The sequence below is a fragment of the Ursus arctos genome, unplaced genomic scaffold, assembly GCF_023065955.2.
Source record: "Ursus arctos isolate Adak ecotype North America unplaced genomic scaffold, UrsArc2.0 scaffold_30, whole genome shotgun sequence".
NCBI classification, from domain to species: domain Eukaryota; kingdom Metazoa; phylum Chordata; class Mammalia; order Carnivora; family Ursidae; genus Ursus; species Ursus arctos.
In genome coordinates, this window is record NW_026622986.1 from 19,269,211 (window position 1) to 19,289,763 (window position 20,553).

The window sequence follows — 20,553 nt, forward strand, 5'->3', positions numbered from 1 at the left end:
ATCCATAGTTTGTGCTTAATCAATTCTGGGTATCATAACTGAAGGCATAATGGTTTCATCTAAAAGGAGCTTAGGAATGAACATAGGATTTTCAAAGCAATTCACACATTTTACTTGAAGTATAATGAACACACAGTGTTATATTAGTTTCAGGTGTACAATACAAAGATTCACCAATTCTATACATTATTCAGTGGTCAGGTAAGTGTATTCTCAATCCCACTTTTCTCTTGTACCCATTCCCTCCTACCCCCTTCCTCTCTGGTAACCATTAGTTTGTTTTCTGTATTTAAGAGTCTGGTTTTTTGTTTCTTTTTTTCTTTGTTTGGTTTCTTAAATTCCACATATGAGTGAAATAATATGGTATTTCTCTTTCTCTGACTGACTTATTTCACTTAGCATTATACCCTCTAGGTCCATCCACGTTGCTGCAAATGGCTGAAAAATATTCCAGTGTGTGTGTGTGTGTACGTATATATAACACCATATCTTTATATATAAGGTATGGGTATATATAGGGTATCCATCTATGAATGGATGCTTCAATTGCTTCAATATCTTGACTATTGTAAATAAGGCAGCAATAAACATAAGGGTGAATATATCTTTTTGAATTAGCGTTTTCATTTGCTTTGGATAAATATCCAGTAGTGGAATTACTGGATCATATGATAATTCTACTTTTAATTTTTTTAGGAACCTCTACGCTGTTTTCTACCATGGCTATACCAGTCTTCATTCCCACCAACAGTGCATGAGGGTTCTGTTTCTACACATTCTTGCCAATAGTTGCTATTTGTGTGTGTGTGTGTGTGTGTGTGTGTGTTGTTTTTATTTTTTGCCATTCTGACACGTATACAGTGATATCACATTGTTTCAATTTGCACTTCCCTGATGGTTAGTAATGCTGAACACCTTTTCATGTATCCTCATGCCATGCATATGTCTTCTTTGGAAAAAAATGTCTATGTGTCCTCTGTCCATTTTTTTAAATGTGTTTTTTTGGTATTGAGTTATAGAAGTTCTTCATATATTTTGGAATATTAACCCCTTACCAGATATATCATTTGAAAATATCTTCTCCCATTAAGTAGATTGCTTTTTTTGTCTTGTTGATGGTTTCCTATGCTTTGCAAAAGCTTTTTATTTGGTTTAGTCCCAACAGTTTAATTTTGTTTTTGTTTCTCTTGAATGAGGAGACATATCTGGAAAAATGTTTCTATGGCTGATGCCGAAGAAATTACTGCCTATGTTTTCTTCCAGTAGTTTGATAGTTTCAGGTCTCATAGTTAGGTCTTTAATCCATTTTGAGTTTATTTTCATGTATGGTGTAAGAAAGTGGTCCAGTTTCTTTCTTTTCCATGTAGTTGTCCAGTTTTCCCCAATATCATTTGTTGAAAAGACTGTTTTTCCCCGTTGTATATTCTTGCCTCCTCTGTAGTGGGTGACAATATAAGTGTTGGTTTATTTCTAGATTCTCTATTATGTTCTATTGATCGTTATGACTATTTTTGTGCCTTTTACCATACTGTTGTGATTACTACAGCTTTGTAGTGTATCTTGAAATCTGAGATTGTGATACCTCCAGATTTGTTCTTTTTCAAGACTGCTTCAGTTACTTAAGGTATTTTGGGGTTCCATACAAATTTTAGGGATATCTGTTCTAGTTCTGTGAAAACTGTCATTTGTATTTTGATAAGAATTGCATTATATCTGTAGATTGCTTTGAGTTGTATGGCCACTTAAATAATTTTCACAGGTAAATTCTACCAAACATTTAAAGAATTAATATCAATTCTTCTCAAACTATTCCAAAAAATAAAAGGGGAAGAAAAGTTTCCAAATTCATTCTGTAAGGCCAGATTTACCAATTCTGAAACCAGATAAAGACAATACCAACCCCCCCCCAAAAACAAACAAACAGACAACAACAAAAAAACTATAGGCCTATCTCTAATGGACATAGATATAAAAATCTTCAACAAAATATTAGCAAACTGAATCCAGCAACACATGAAAAGAATCATTCACCATAATCAAGTGGCATTTATTCCTGGGATGCAAGGGTGGTTCATTATTCATAAATCAATCACCATGACACAGCAGATTAACAAGAGAAAGGACAAAAACCATATGATCATCTCAAGAGATGCAGAAAAAACATCTGACAAAGTACAACATCCATTCATGATAAAAAACTATCAACAAAGTAGGTTCAGAGGGAATATATCCCTCAACATAATAAAGGCCATATATGAAAAATTCACAGCTAATATTATCTTCAAGGAAGAAAAACTGAGAGCTTTTCATCTAAGATCAGGACAAGGATGTCCCCTCTCACTACTTTTATTCAAGGTAGTACTGAAAGCTCTAATCACAGCAATCAGACAAGAAAAGGAAAAAAAAGGCATCCAGATTGGTAAGGAAGTAAAACTTTTACTATTTGCAGATGACATGATACTATATATAAAAAACACTAAAGACTCCACCAGAAAACTGCTAGAACTAATAAATGAATTCAGTAGAGTCACAAGATGCAAAATTAATACACAGAAATTTCTGCTTTTTCTATACACTAATAATAAAGTATCAGAAAGAGAAATTAAGAAAACAATCCATTTTCATTTGTATCCAAAATAATAAAATACCTAGGAAGAAACTTAACCAAGGAGCTGAAAGACCTATACCCTGAAAACTCTAAAACAATGATGGAAGAAACTGAAGATGATATAAAAAAAATGGAAATATATTCCATTCCCATGGATTGGAAGAACCAATATTGTTAAAAGTCCATATTACCCAAAATAATCTATAGCGATTTACATATTTGAATATCATTTTAAATCATAGGAAGTCCAATGACAATATTTCATACCTTCACAGAGATGTACATTAAAGGTCCCAAACTCCTTCTATCTAGTTCAACAAATTAAATAAAGCTCACAATTCCTTTGTTACATAGATTATTATAGGTTCAGAGCCGGTGTGCCTGAGGTGAGGGTAACTTACTCAAAGTTAGGTAGTATTTCTGTGAAGAAACATAGTAAATCTCTATGGATTTGATAAAAATACAAGTTTTAACTTGTATAATTTCCAGAAAAATTTATGAGTAAAATATAGTATAAATAGGAAGAATGAAAAGAAGGTATCTAAGAAAATGACAAATCATTTTAACTATGGGCATCAGCAAGGAGAAAAAAAAAGGTCATGTTCATTGAGTAGTTTAGAATCTTTGCCACATAATTTTTAATTAACACTAGTGAGAATTTATAGTTAACCCCAGAGCAGTATGCGGACATTATTTAGTATGCAGTTCTGTGCATTGGGGATTATTTTATTTCTCCATGCCACGGGCTGCAGAGCCATATGTAATTACTCCACAGAGGAAATGTGTTTTGACTTTAAATCATTCATTCTTTAGTTTTTAAAAATGACTAAAATAGACTACATCTCTAAATGAGGCTTATTTCCTTAACAATATGGACCAGCAATAACATGAAAAGAAATCAAGTCACTGCTTTGAATTGCAGTAAAGCAAGCAATGACGAAAATTTCTATAGCCCAGGCATCGCACCAAGAAAAAAGAGCCTACAATTGTAAGAAAAGTAGATCTTCTTTCAGACAAGAATGTAGTCAGTCAGACAGCTGTTACCAAAAACATTGTGGTAAACAGAAAAGGCAGATTATGTTAGTGGGGATGTCTTACACGTATTTGGCCACTTTCAATTTCTTAATTCAGTCAAAACGATAAAAGCAGTGCCTACTAACCTGGTTGACAAGTATGTGGAATGAATGATAATCTCACATATTCCACAGTTAATGATATAAGAATGGAAAGAACACTGGTGCTCATAATAGAGAGTTGACGATAATGTGGCTGGTAGAATAGGGCATTAAAAAAAAAACTAGACTGAATATTTATGTTAGGAAAAAAAAAAAGCTGGGGCAACTGGGTGGCTCAGTCAGTTAAGCATCTAACTCTTGATTTTGGCTCAGGTCATGATCTCAGGCTTGTGAGATGGAGCCCTGCATGGGACTCCATGCTGAGCATGGAATATACTTAAGATTTTCTCTCTCCCTCTCCCCTACCCCACCTCCTTCTCAAAAAAAAAAAAAAAAAAAAAAAATTGAGAGTCTTAAAGACCTAAAACTAAATTGGATAAATGGAAAAATCCTACAAAGAAGAAAAGATCTATAAAATAATGCAGCTAAAATATTTAATACAATAAAAGCCTGATGCATATGTAAGACTAATCCTCTGTGGACTTGAACAGCCTGTCACCAACCTGAAAGTGACTCCAATTTAGAACTGGCTTTATTCTGGTTTGAAACAGAATTGACAATCAAGATGCTCTTGCCCCTTTAAATTTCTATTTGGATTAAAATAGTTTTATATACGGGGTTCATTATACAGAACTAGATATAATCGTTCCGTAGATTGTATTTGCGGGCAAACATTGAGTTTTATCATCATCTTCAAGCGATGATATTCAGTATGCTCTGCGATTTCAGATAGAAAACTTCACATGGGCATATATTTTTAAGCACCCTCAATTCTTGTATAGAATATACTAATCACATGTAAGACATAATGGGCATATTCCCTGCCTTTGAAGACCATGCTATTTAGCTGGTTATGCCATGTCTTCTTAGGTGAGTCTCTGCTCTGACAGTTTCTCGGGTTTACCTTGTTTTTGATGACTTTTCCTATTTGGAGAGCACTGGTCAAGTATTTTGTAGGATGTCTTTCTACTGGAATTTGGTGTTTTTTTTTTTTGTTATTGTTGTGATTGTTTTGTTTGTTTTCCCATCATGATTAGATAGAATTAATGGTTTGGGGGAAGAAAGACTACAGAAGTGTTATCTTCATCACGTAGTGACAAGAGTACGAACTATTATCGAGACGTGGTAGTGTCCACGTTGACCTTGTTCACATGGCTGGTGTGGTGCACGTACTACAGTGATTGTCCACCATAAGGTCCCTTTTGTATCCTTTTCCACACTCCATTCTTTGAAAGGAGATCACTGGGTGCAGGCCACATCTATGGTGATCGACACTCCCCTCCTTCAGGGCAGGGGAATCTACATAAATTACCTGGAATTCTTATATGTGGGAAATTTGTCTCTTCTCTCTCATTTACTTATTTATGCAGTAAATATTTATATCAGTATGGACTCAAGAGTATTTTATAATTTGAGTTATAATACAATGCAACTTTATTTCATGGCTCAAAATGTTCCGACTTTGGCCAAGAGGAGCTCTTTCAATACTCCTGGGTCCCTTTGACATACCCCATCAATGTAGGCTTTTCTTTTTACACACTACCTTATTTTCTAGCACTAAAAGTTGCTTCTGGCTCATCTAGTAGGTTTCCTGACCCAGTGCTAGAATCAGGCATCAGTGGTTTCTGTAAGAATCCCTAGTCCCCTTTTTCTTTTTTTTAAAGATTTTATTTATTTATTTGAGAGAGAGAGCAAGAGAGAGTAGAGCAAGAGGGAGGGGCAGAGAGAGAAGCAGGCTCCCCTCCTGAGCAGGGAGCCCAGTGCAGGATGTGGGGCTTGATCCCGGGACCCTGGGATCATGACCTGAGCTGAAGGCAGACGCTTAACCAACTGAGCCACCCAGGCACACTGCCCTGGTTCCTTTTATTGGAAAATGTTATCAGAAGCCAAGCTCTGGGTACTAGGTTGCTTCCTGTCACTTAAGCATCATTGTTTCTTAGCTATAATGACTTGAAAAGTCATGCCATTTTTCAGTTATAAAAAATGATCAGAATTATCTCTTCAACTAGTGTCTTTCCCTCAGTCTCTCTTCTCTACCTCTGAAGCTCCTATTAGAAAACTGTTGAATTTACTCTTCTGATCCTCAGTGTCTCTTAATCTCTGTTCCTTTTTCCCCCCCTCTTTACTGTGCTGTATTCTGGTGAGTAAGCTCATATATATATATATATTTTTTTAAGATTTATTTATTTATTTACTCATTCATTCATTCATTCATTCAGAACATACACAAGTTGGGGGAGGGGCAGAGGAAAAGAATCTTGAAGCGGACTCCCCACTGAGAGGAGAGCAGAGCTGGGGCTGATCTCAGGACCCAGGAGATCGTGACCTGAGGCGAAACCAAGAGTATGAGGCTTAAAAGAATGAACCACCCAGGTACCCTAAACTCATAAATTTGATGATTTAACTCTTCAGTTCTGTCTCTAATCATCTTATTTCATTTTTTCCTTGATATTTATGTTGTTATAATTTTATTCATTTCTAGAAGTTTAATTTAATTATTTTTACTTAGCATCCTGCCTATTCTTTTTCTCAAATGCTTTCCTTTTTTTCTGTATCATAATCCCACTAGCAGATGGCCCCAACAGCATAAATTTACACCGGCTTCTGCGCTACCCTTGAAATTTCAGTGGTTCTAAAAATTGTAATATTAATTTGTTGTTTGGAGTTGCCATTCTTACATCATATATTATCCTATATGTGGTGTGGCACAATTTTATGGTTTTGGTTTCATGATGGTAGCTCCTGTTTTATTTGTTTTTTCCAAGTCCCTAGACACATAACAAATATCTCTGACGCTTTCCTGGAAAGGACCAGACTTTATGCAAGGGTTTCATGCCTAGCTCTCTTGTTCTCCTACAGGATTAAAAGATCCAGTCCCCAGGTACTATAATTAATGTCCAGGTCCCCAAATCCTTTAGGCCACTGGGAAGTTAGTTTCCACCTGTGATCTAGGTTTTGAATTCCTTCTTATAATCCTAGAACTGGTAGATTTTCTTCTCTTTTTGTTTCAAATTTCAGTTTAGAGTACTAATTTGTGCTTTTCAAAATATTTTTATATGTTTTAGTGAGTGGGAAGCATACCCCATGATATAATTTTGTCATTTCTTCTGTAGTCTACATTTCAATATAAATTTAATATTTAAAAACTGTTAATGTTTTAGATCCGTATTCTAAAAATAATCCCCAGAAAGTCCCATAAAACATTTTCTCCAAATAATGTTCTTTATTTAACATAAACATTATGCTACTTGCATTTCATCCAATGGTAGATCTATGCTTTAAAAAAAAATTCCTGAAATTGGCACATACGACTTTTTGTATCTTGTGTTCACATAAAGGTAAACATGTATCAGCATCTGAGGGCATCCACTGAGACAGAAACATTAAGATGTATTTGTAGTGGCTGGGAGAGGGAACTTTTCCAAAAATACGGTTTCTTTTTACTTGTTAATATGTGGATTCTCCTTGTCATTTGTCTGTTTTAACATGTTGATAAATTATCTTTGGATAGTTTTTATGGAAGGTATGTTTCAATAGTTTTATCATTCTAAGTAAGTTTACCTGTAGTGAGAATTTTCAGTGCTAAACAGTAAATATTGACTGCTAATGGGCAGTCCAAATATGAGGACCAACATAATGATTTGAACCCCCATTCTTATCGAGGCTCTGTGACCTTAGGTAAGCCATTTAATATTAATCTCTAAAAGAATACTGAAAATCAGTCTCTCATACAAAGCACTAAATGTTCACATCTAGTGATGTCATCAACTTAGAATCTTATATTCATTCATCCTAGAAACACTGAGCCACTATCAGACGACATGGTGGATAGTTCTTACCTTCAAAGAATTTATAACCTGGTGATAAAAATTTATTAGTAAAACAGTATGTGTAGCACTATAACTGAAGATATTTATGTGTTGCTGTCAGAGGGCAATACGAAGTAGCCCTAGCTTACAGTGTTGCATTAATAAATATTTAATTCAGTTATTAAGCTGATGGCCTTTCAAGATGTCCATCATCTCAGCTAGTCATTTAACCAATTAGAAATGCAGACCGGACCATGTGACTGAGACAAAACAGTTCCTTCATGAATTTCCTTTCTAAAACTCCTTTCTTCTCAGTTTCCTTAACAAGTAAGTTTGGCAATATTTTGAAAATATGGAAGGTTCAGATCTATTTGAAGGAAGAGCAACATCTGGTGTAAAAAAGGAAAAGGCCATTTTGGAAAAAGATCATGCACCCCAAATCTTCCTTCGCAGATGGACTGTTTATTTCACTTGAGCGCTCTCTTGCTCTGGAAATGCGATCAGGGGCAAGTTTACAATGAAAGGAGATCTCAACACTGCTGACAACTTAATATCGCATGACCGGTATTTTCAAACATCCGGGAATTAGCAATACCTTTCATAGTTTCTATTCAGCAGGAGTATTTAAATCTATCTTTTGTTAGAAAAATTGCTAGGTTTTAAGAAGGTCAATGCACCTATCTGACAATTCTTAGCAAGACATCTGAAAATGTAACCTCAGTGATCTCCATGATGGCAAAGTTCAGCTTGTGTTGAAATTATCAGAAATGTTATCAGAGTTAGTGGACCACGTCTTGGCATACAGCAAGAGTTTCGGAACATACAAAAAAAAAAAAAAGAGATTCACCTGGTGATGCGTAAAGTCAAGGTGCATGCTAAATGGAAAATCTCCTAAAGACTGATATTTTCATGTTTTTACACAAAATGGTGACTTTATAAAACTGTTTCTAGGTCTGCTTGAAAGAAAATGATAGATCCTAACCTCTCTTTTCAGACACGAGACTCATTTTTATTTTAGATCTGGACATATGTTAAATATCCAGTTTTCTTTATGGGTTCTTCATATTCTTTAAGAACAATAGACTGCCGGACCCTAGGCAATAGATCAAATCAGTGACGTAAAGGTTTAGACAGAAAAACATTATTAGAATGCCTGAGAAGAAGAAAGGAGAAATAATAAGGAAATAAAACACCACCACCACCACAACTCAGAATACGATACTTTTATGCATGAATGCTTTCAGTGGCTTAGTGATTCAGAAGTCCTCACCCATTCCCACCTCTTTTCTATTCTTCATAGACCACAAACAGAACCCTTGTTCAGGTATCTGAGGAGTTCCTGATTACCATTTTGAAAGAAGTATCCACCCTTTCTATTCTGGACTTCACTGTTGCCTCTGATATGCTGAAAATGCCTTCTTTTTTGAAACCCTCTGTTCCTTTAGCTCCTTGGCTAAAGGAATCACATTCCTGGTACTTTGCCATTTCTTCACCCTCCTTCTCGTCTTGGCTCCTTTTTCAGGCCAAGCCTTTTATTTTATTTTATTTTTATTAATTTTTTATTAATTTAATCACATGTGCGCACATGTGAGTGGGGGGAAGGGCAGAAGGAGAGAGAGAATCTTAAGCAGGCTCCATGCCCAGCAAGGAGCCAGACACAGGGCTGGATCTTGCGACCCTGAGAACATGACCTGAGCTGAAGTCGAGAGTCGAATACTTAACTGACTGAGCAACCCAGGCTCCCCTGGCCCAGCCTTTTAAGTGCCTAGCAGAATAAACTGTGATCCTGTTTTATTTCCCTCTGCCTTCCTCGGGCATCATGGTTTTATCTGCACCTGGGGGCCTGATGATCTGCTATCTACATCCCAATCTGTACTTTTTTCCTGAATTTAGAAATTTACAATATATTTGCCGTTGGATTTCTCTACAGCCTATGAGACACACTAAACATGACAAAAAATGCACACACTTTCTTCTTTCGCCTACTACTTTATCTTCCCCACCTTCTTGCATCACTTCTAAACCTCAGAATGCCTATGTGTGGTCCACAGATGCACACCTTTTTCACCTATTTCTTGCCTTTATTCATATTTCTATGCTCTCATCCCAGAACCGTTACCAAAAAATGACCCTGATTTTCTTAAGTTTGGAAACATTGATTTCTGGGACATGAACTAAAAAAAAAAATGTTAGCAGTTAATTACATCTATTATTGATCTCTCTTGGTCTTACGGTAGATTAGGTGGGCTCTACCAATGACTAATAATTTATGCAATACAAAACAATCCCATGTAAGAAAATACATGGTCTTCCTAAAAATATAAGGCTCTAGAACCTCTCTGATTTTGGTAACATTCATGGGCTTATAATGAAGAATAAGAGATTCTAAAATGCCGAACAATCTAATTCAGACTTTTTAATTAGCCCATCTTGTCTATTATTTATGTAGTAAGGTTACTGCAGGACACTATTATATAATTTTCAATTTATGTGCAAATTTCTGGGTCACACAATGATCAAGTTATGCTTTTGTGCACAAAATGAATACAAACAAGTCTAATCACAGTAAATATTATCTTTGACCCTTTCCATTGAACTCTCTCATATTTGTAAGATGTATAAAATTTTATTCTGCACTGTATTGTCAATACACTATTTCAATCAGCTCTTTAGAATTTAATGGGAGTACTATCAACCGAAGATGATTATTAAAACTGAGACTCAATAAAAAACCATTTAGAGCTACTTTGTAATTGTAAACAAATAATTTACAAAAAAAAAGAAAATTTTAAATATTTTTTTAACAAAACCTTAAAATCTCCCTGAATAAAATCTGTAACAACTGTGTGATTTGGTTAAATTAGTGGATCTGTTTGAGGCTCAGATTCCTTCTATGACAAATGGAGATACTGCAGTTCCTATACGAACGTGTGTGTGAACATGAGATGAGACGGTGTATACAAAGTTTTCAGTATATGCTTGACATTTTAGTAAATGTTCTATTACTGCTAGTTTTTCCATTTTTTTCTGGGTTCTTGACTGCTTGCCCTCTCAAAACTTTATTTTATGTATAAAATGTGTTCTTCTAAGATTTAGCTAAGATAAACTATATAAAGCTGGTAAAACTGTCCTCGATTTATGGATGCTGGAAGTCCTAATTCATTCATCCTAGGCCAGCATTCTTCCTACAACAACACATTGCTTTGTGAAAACATTAATAATGTTTTATATTATCATTTACTTTCTAAACAGAGTTAGAAAATGAAACCAGTATTAACAGATGATATTGACTGTTGATTTACAATGGGCTGGGATCACTTTGCAAGGATTAAATCAAGACATTTTCACAATAATTCAATTGTATAGAAGAGGCACAGAGAGGTTAGCTAACTTGCCCCAGGTCACACAGCTAAGAAAGAGTAGAGTTAAAATTCAAACTCAGGTAATGATCTGAAAGCCTATCATGTTATATAATATCAAAGATAATTGTTTTTCCAATCAAAACAATAAAATTCTTTTCTTTGAGAGAATTAATTAAGAGAATATAATTAAAGTGCGTGTTCTATGCTTTTAAGGAAATTTGAAAAATGGTAAAATATTTAATGTTTTCTTGGAACACAACATGAAACTTTTAGACTAGAAACACCTAACTGGATTCACTACCAAACTCAACACAGTATTTAAACTGCTTAATATGTTTCATAAGTTATTTTAAAGAGAAGCTCACCAAAGAGTACATTATTTCCTAAAGAATAAGATTGACATCTTGGGAAAAGATGTACATTTTAAATGGCTAACTTTCAAAAATGATATTATAATTTTTCATAATATATGCTATAGAACATCCCAAAACACCTTTGTGTTAATACTGTATTTCACATTTTTAAATATTATGGACAGAAAATCAGTTTTTGATTAGCATTTTTGGCAGTATGAGATTTTGGTCACCTTATTAAGACCATCAGAGAGGGAATATCTACATGTGTAATACAATACTGAAATGTTTTTAAATGCAAGAGGCTTCAAAGCCAGAAATGGAATGGATTCAGCCAACTGGGAATTTCTGTTGAAATCTGGAGATAACTTCATTGGCTTAGGGCCGACCCAGGGCACAGGATGTATGGGAGGCTCCCGCACAAAACTGGGACCAGCAGGCTTATACCTGCTGCATAGAGCAAATGAGAAACCTGCTTCAGTGGTAGATGGGTATATCTCCATATACACAGATATGAATACGGATGTGTGAGCATGTATGTGTGTGTGTGTGTGTATTTGTATTCACATGAATCTAAAATGTATATGGCATAACAAAAGGCTAACGAAAAGCCAAGACGCTCCCACAAAATCAAGAGACTATATACTCTAGATACCAACACTTATGTACACATTAAAATAAGTTGGATGGTGTAGAATGACAAAGGAGTAGACTAATAGACCACTGAAACATAAAACACCTTGTCTGAGCCTCATGTGTTTAGAAATTTGATTTTTGACAGACCTGACATGCAGACTGGAAGGAAAAGAATGGGTAAAACATGTCCCCAATCTTCAGGCTGAGCTACAGGGATATCAGAGAGTACATAAAGATTTTACAATGGGGATAAAGGAATATAGTTTTAAGGGAATCGATTTTTAGATCTCCATTTCTAAATGTGATGCTTTCTAAAACTGATCTGTTTGAGAATGCCCCAGTGATCATTCTGGTTCTCCTTTGTGCACTTTGTTTTACAAGCGTACTCCACACTTTATAAAAGACAGACCTTTGCATCTTTCCTCTATTTGACATTCAGAAACATATATGGCCAGGTTGTGACAGGAGAGACGTGCTATTTCTAGTGCATTTAATGACTCACAGTTTCTATTCCCTATTTTCAAAAAAAAAAAAAAATGACTCGTCTAGATGGTATTTCATGAGATTGAAATACAACAAAAGGAGCATGAAACCACTTACCATACAATATTCTTTACTACCAATGCATACATAACTAAAGCTATTCTTTGAAACTTAGGAAAACTGAAGTACAAATGTAAATAGGTTTGATATTTACAAGCGCTCATCAAAGTTGTCTTTGGAAGTTTGATACAAATTAGCACTGCTCCCAGTGAACACTTAGGAAGTAGACACATCTATAGACAAATGGCAGTGCTCAGCGTGCTCTTTGTAGCTACAAGTGAGATGGTCAGTTCATCACCTCGGAAAACGGATTCTCTCTAGTAAAATGAATAAATACGATGGCCGAAGCTTGATGAATAAATATGATGGCCGAAGCCACTGTTCAATAGATTGTGTCACAAATTATGGTAGATTTAAAAAAAAAAAATCTATGCCTTAGAGCAAACAAACCTATGGTACTACTGAGAAGAGAGACAAAAGGCCAATAAGCACATGAAAAGATGCTTGCCATCATAAATGCAAATTAGAGAAATGCAAGTCAAAACCAAAATGAGATACTACCTCATACCCATTAGGATGACTACTATTAAAAAAATAAAACACTCAGAAAATAACAAGTTTTGGCGAGAATATGGAGAAATCGGAATGCTGATGTATGGCTGGTAAGAATGTAAAATGGCACAGGGACCATGAGGAACAGAATGTGTCCTCAAAAAACTAAAATATAATTACCATATGAGCCAGCAAGTCCACTTTTGGACATATACCTATAAGAACTGAAATCAAGGACTCACACAGGTATTTATACACCCATATTCTTATTATTCAGCCTTAAAAAGGAAGGGAATTCTGACATATGCTACAACAAGGATGAACTTCCTAAGCTAAGTGAAGTAAGCAAACCACAAGTAAGTCTGGTTCCACCTAGATGAGGCACTTAGAGAAGTCAAATTCATAGAAACAGGAAGTAGAATGGTGGTTGCTGGGGGCCAGACGGAGGGGGAAATGGGGAGCTCGTGCTTAGCTGGTATAGAGTTCCAGTTTTACAAGATGAGTACTTCTTGGATGGATGCCAGTGATGGTAGAACAGTAAATATCTTAATGTCATTAAACTGTATACTGAAACACGATTAAAGTGGTAAATTTTATGTTCTGTTTATTTTATCACAATTTAAAAAAATTTAAAAAGAAAAAAAAATTTTTTTGCTGATTGTCTACTAAGTGCTAGGCTCTGTGCTAGGAGCCGGTGTTATGGCAAAGCCTGACTTCATCTTCAACTTCAATTTGGAAACATTTTTCCTGAAGAACAAGTGTTGGATGCCAAAAGTTGCCTTGATTTGCATGGACTGTGGGATATTACCATTAAAATGGAAAACAGTATTGTGGATATTAAACTTGCATATATTTTAAAGAAATATGTGAGGAATGTGGGATAAATTCGTATTCTGCAAGTATTACATTTACAAGTGGAATGGGGATGCGTTTTTGCACATTTACATGAATTTTTAAAAAAGACACGCTTGTTATAATGAAAAGTAAGTCTGATTTAACCTGCTAGCTTGACAATGAGAACTGTGTTTGCCAACCAGTACACATGGCAGACATTTTCAAATCAGTAAGTGAACTAAGTTTGCCTCTCCAAAGGTTAGACAAAAATATGTCTGAATCATGTCTGAATAAGTTAAAATCACACTCACTTATTTTATCAAAAAATAACTGACAAAGCTATATTAAAATTCTTTATGTTTCCAAGTTTCCACATCTTTAGGAGTACACTGAGTTGAACAAGGATCTTCGAAATGGAAGCGTAAAAAGGTTTATTAGTGGCGATTCTCTAAGTCTTGATAGGTAAATAATTCTTGGATACTATTCCTAGAAACTGAGAGAATGAATGATTCTACCACCTGTGTTGTAGTAAATAATTTCCTAAGTCGGGTGGTTTCTAATTTGTTGCTTTCAAAAATCTGAGGAGTGACTTGATTTTCCGAAACTGCGTCAAAAAATAAGTTCTAATCATACTGTAGGTTTTACTTTACAACCTATTTTGACATGTAATCCAGTTCAAACACTTGAGAGACAATGCTATGAGAAAACGCCAGTCTTTTTTTTTTTTTTTAAGATTTTATTTATTTATTTGACAGAGATAGAGACAGCCAGCGAGAGAGGGAACACAAGCAGGGGGAGTGGGAGAGGAAGAAGCAGGCTCCCAGCAGAGGAGCCTGATGTGGGGCTCGATCCCAGATCGCTGGGATCACGCCCTGAGCCGAAGGCAGACGCTTAACCGCTGTGCCACCCAGGAGCCCTGAGAAAACTCCAGTCTTAACAATGATCACAATCTTATCTGAACGAGGTTCCTTAGCATTTAATTCTCTAAAAGCAAAAATTAGAAATAGGATTTTTTAAAAAGATTTTATTTATTTATCTGAGAGAGAGAGAGCACAAGAGAGCACAAGCAGGTGGAGGGGAAGAGGGAGAGAGAGAAGCAGGCTCCCCGCTGAGCAGGGAGCCCACCGCAGGGCTTGATCCTAGTACCCAGAGACCATGACCTAGGCCAAAGGCAGACACTTAACTGACTGAGCCACCCAGGCGCCCCTGAATCAAATTATTTTTTGAGTCAAGGAATAATCATCCATGACTGCATAAAACAACTGATGAAATTACTGAGTCAGGATTCCGTGCATAGTAAAGAACCTCAAAACCACACAGCTAAAAAAGAAGTCGACAAAAATGCATATGATTTTATAGTGCAACTCTACTGATATCAAGGACAAAAAACGGAACAGGTTAAGTAACATTATTTAGTACAATCAATTGCACCACAACTAAAAATGAATTCCAGAGGCTGATTATCATAAAAGCAGGATAGTGATGTCCTCCAGCAGAAAAGTGCACATAAAAATTTTCCAATGTACAGATAATGCACTTAATTTGTGTACAGTAATTTGGGGGATCATTTTATTCTAATATTAAACTGAAAATGTAATTTAAGATACTGTTTTATATGTGTAATAAGGGCTGCACGTTAGAAGTACCTAAAGCTTGAAAAATTATGGATGCCTGAGCCCCACACCCAGAAATAACAGTTTAATTGGTCTGGAAGGAGGCCTGGGTAGAAATATTACTTTAAGCTCCCCCAAAGATTTTAGTGTGTAGCCAGGGTTGACTGCCACGATCACTGATGCGTTTCACAAAAGGAAGTAAAATTATTGCAACAAAAAAAGGAAGGAAAAGGAAGGATGAGAGAGAGAGAAAGAAAGCAGGACAAGGGAGAGACAGACAGAATGACAGACAGACAGACAGAAAGAGAAGGGAAGGGAAACAAATGCTTGCCTTTTCAGAAAAACACATTTGTCATAGTAGACTATGTCTAACATTAGGATCAGAACCAGTAAAGAAAAAGGTTATGACATGAGGCAGGGAGTGGGCTGATTTCTGGAAATGGGCTTTCCGGGATCCCAGAAGACTGGAGATTCTGAATTTTTCAGATCATGTCAGTGATTACTGAGGCATTGCTGACCTTTTATAGAAAGACTCCACATGCCTCACTGTGCATTTGCTCTCGTGGTCTCTGGAAGATATCCCATAGCTTCTTGGGAAAGTGCACCCAATGCCCCCAAAAAAGCGGTCTTCCACTCGACTTCATTTCGATGAGCTTACAGTATTTAATATATACTGAGATAACATTCGATCACTGACTCAACTCATAAAAATATATCTAGGCATAAAACACCTCTTGCTAAAGATGATCTCTAGATATATTAACAGTAACAGATCAATTAGTGAATAAAATGATGAACTTCTTCATATTTTCATTTCTTTTTGGTTTTCTTTCTTTTTAGCTTTCATACCCATTTAGCTTTCGTAGAGATTAAAAGAACCTTTAATACTTTGGACTATGCTTATATTTAAAGCAATTAAGAAAATGAAAGCATCACCCTGCCAAATGAATTCCTATGAGTCCTTGATAATCAGGATAATCACCTAATTCCACATTGTAGTTTCCACCAGAGTAAGACAATTAAGAGAATTCTAATTAACCACTAAGAAATAAACAACTGAAATGAAACTAGGGTGTTCCCCCAGTGCAAAGCACAACAAATTAAAAAATAAAATAGCAGATCACAATACTAGGAAAGTAAAATGACCAGAATGTTGTAAAGAAAACAACAACACGCTATGGTGAATTGTAGGGAACTTGGGAAAAAAGGAACAACAAAAAATACAAAGCATAATTAAAGTTACACAGAATCTCTATGGTGATGAAGTATGGTGCAAGGACATTTAAATATAAGCACTAAAATTAAAGACGAAAAGCAGAAAAACATGAAGAACATTTTTAATCTCAGAGTGTTTCTTAAACTTAATGACAAAAGCAAACCTATAAAGTAAAACCTTCATTAAATTAAATGAAATTAAATTGAACATAATTAAATTAAGTGAATGAAATGTTCTCGGTGAAAGTACTATTAACAATATGAAAAGACAATGAAAAGCAAGAAAAACATATTTAGAATATATCTTATAAAAGAGGGTTTATATAGTTAGTGAAGAAAGAGCAGGTCCAAATCAACATAAGAAAGCAAACAACTCAATAGAAATCTTTGGCAAGGAAACAAGTGGGCAATTCTCAAAAGAAGAAATGTGAATGTGAATAAGGAGCACGCTGGTTAAAAAAGATTTAACCCCATTACTAATTGTATATATAAATTAAAGCACTATATCAATTCACCTACTAAATTAGGAAAAATCTACTAGTCAAATTATGGAAAAGGGAAGTAGTCTTGATGGAAAAGGTGGGGGTTTAAAAAAGGGTTAAGGGAATATTATGGAGATGGGGGGAAACGGGGTGAAGGATATGCCCAAGGATTGAGAGCAAGCAGTAGGCACCCTTAGCAAGAGAGCACGTGGAGAAATAGAGCAAAGAACAGGGTGCTCTGAAGAAGGGTTTGACAATATACTTTTATTTATTTTTTAATTTTAGATTATTCGAGAGAGTGAGCATGTGAGCATGAGCAGGGAGAGGGGCGGGGGGGGGGGGGAGAGAGAGAGAGAAATCCTCAAGCAAACTCCCCACTGAGCACGAAGCCTGTTGCAGGGCTCAATCCCATGATGAGATCATGACATGAGCCGAAATCGAGTTGGATGCTTGACCATCTAGACGCCCAGACAATATATCCGATAATATACCTTTAAAGTCATAATTCTGTATGCTCTCAGGCTGAGAAATTGCCTAGCAGGAAATTGTGGTAGGCTATTAGTTCTCTAAACAAAATATGCACTACCTTCCTCTTCCTTAGTTTTGAATAAACACATGTCCTGGATTTCTTTACAGTTTGAACATGCAACAAAAATTTGGCTACTTAGTTATAAGTGAGATTGATGTGCAATGGTTTTACGGAAATCTTTTAAAGGACAGTTATTAGTATATGCTCTTTGCCTCTTTCTCCACCTTATTTTTTTTTTTCCCTGCCAGCTGGCAGGTAGACATAATGACTAGAGCTAAAGCACCCATCTTGAACTGTCGTCTCTCCCACAATTTTTCATGCACCCTCCCCCCTTGCCCTACTCCTACTGCATATTCTAGGTCAGTTCATTGCTAAAAAGCAATGCCTATGCCATTAGACAGGCCATCTATTGAAATAGTCAATTTATTTGTGTACTCTACTTCAATACTTATTTATAGGAAGTATTGTACTAATATTTGTTGAATGAATGATATAACATCCTACGAATACATTGTCAAGGTGCCCAAAGTGGACTTGTTTACCTCACTCCCTTTATCTGATGATTCCTTCCCATCCATACGGTCACGAAGCTTGGTTGTCATTAGGCTTATGTGTACAATATGTCCCTGCCATCAGACTACAGTTCTGATAAAGGTCATTTGACCCAAAATCAGGCAGAGTCCCCTACCAGAGAATTTAGAAATATAACTAATGAGTTTCTGCAACAGTGTTGTTAGGGCTGTTAAATCGTGACTATAGTCATGTTTTCTGCCTATGCATGGTGAAGCAGAGAAAGCTGGTTCCACAGGGTAAGGGAGTGAAATGGATGTGCAGAGATGCAGTTAAGAGACAAGAGGCACAGAAAAAGCATGGCTCAAGTTCCCTCTTCAGTCTTGGTTTTCAAATCTTCCTGAAGCTGGACTGTGTTCCTGATCTTGGGTTTCCTGAGATGCCTCTATCCTTAAATAAACTCCCTTTGTGTTTAATGCTATTGGCAATTAAACTAGACCTAATTAACCTAGAGACTTCCCAGAAATTATCATGAGAATGTATAAAGACCAAAAGACCAAAAAGTAAACTAGTGGAAAGAAATCCAAACCACATTTGGTTTCTTTTGCTGAGCTCCTTCCTGACCTTTGAGTCAACAATTTGAAACTTTGTATTTCCCAGATCTGCCGAGGCAACTTTCCAGATAATTTGTGTGACTTATTTTGCTCAAATCCTTCAAGAACCCATTCTGTATTAAATATCTTTATTCCCTCCTTAAAAGAAATCATGCATGTTCTGGGTCTAGTTTGACCTTGGCACCCACTAATGTCTAGTAAACACCTTTCTCTTTCTACTGTCTTTATTATTTCACAGGCAATGCATGTTTCTGTGGAACAATGAAGACTTTATGCAACTGACCACTGGGGGAATTAGGCCAATACAACACAGAAGTAGTGCTGATTCCTATATGATTTTCTTCACTACAATAATATCTTGTGCCACCAAGGAAGAAAACCAACCCAGCTGAGCCAGAGAGCCAAGAAAATGCAGGGCTGTTCAGCATATGCATTACCTAGTGTTCATATGCTCTCTTTGTAAGTGCTTATTACTGTATAGTTATTTCAGTCTTTGGGCACTTTCCCCTTGTCTCCATGATTAAACAGCCTTACACATTTTTTAAACCACCCTTCCACCAAGATTTCTTGCTTCTCAACTCACCCACCTTTTTAGGTAAAGTAATACATTTACTGAAAAGTTCCTCTATTAGGATTTTAAAATGTTTTATACCGTGCTAGTATTCTTTATTATGGTTGTTATTATTTGTATAAGTAGTATTTAACTTAGTTACCTATGCTTAGAGTGGCTTGCCCCCACCCTATCTTCCCACAAGCCCTTTCCATGTGTGGTTATTCAAAATATGAGGTTTTTCAGAAACTCATATATGCCTCTGTGTATACGTGTATGTGTGTTCCATCAAACATAATCGACAAGGAAGTTTGTTTCTAGCCTCGGATTAATATTTGTACATGTATACATACATGCAAATTTTATTAAAACCTAGTTCTTTATGTTTGATCCAATTGATATAAATTTCTTGAACTTCACATCTATTTATTTAAAGTACACCTGTAGCTTACATATATTATATATATATATATGTGTACTAATGTTTCAGGACTGAAGAACATATCTTTCAACTGTGTAATGGGATATTAAAAAAATAACATTAATGTAAAATGGAAGTCTTGTTGATATGAATATCAATTTGAATAGAAAATAATTAAAACATAGTTCATAAAAACCGAGGTGCCATATTGTCACAAGTACTCTGTGCAACGATCTTACCGACCAAGGTATTAAGTGTGGAAATGTTCACTGTAATTAAAACAAAAATTCTAATTAGAAACTATATGAACCGAGGATAATGTTAGCATTCAGATTTACAGTAGCCTTCATTTGAACTGAGGGGTATTTCAAAGGCATTTAAACCTTATTGAATGTATGCTTGAGTAATCACTTTTCCTTAATATTATGAAGTCATATCATTGTGCTTGGATTATAATCAAGAATAATCACATCAATTATAATATTTAGTTTGTCATTGTGATATGATTATAATTATAGCTTTATATATGGACCTTTGACACTGGAACACTAATCTTATCAATTATATTGAAAGATACAGTAATCTGACATTTTCTTAGTATGTAAGAAATGATCTCAATATAACGTTAAAGTAATTAGATCTATCCACGGCTTTGATTTTTTAATTTAGAATAGCTGATTATAGATATAATAACCTCAGTTCCATAGTCCTATTTTTTAAAAATATGGGCATGGGACCAAGAACAAG

General features: G+C 35.6%; 1 protein-coding gene across 1 annotated transcript in view; it reads right to left on the bottom strand.

Moving 5' to 3' along the window:
* MALRD1 (MAM and LDL receptor class A domain containing 1) overlaps positions 1–20,553 on the bottom strand; it is a 731,799-nt gene that overhangs the window by 221,793 nt on the left and 489,453 nt on the right. The window lies entirely within an intron of this gene.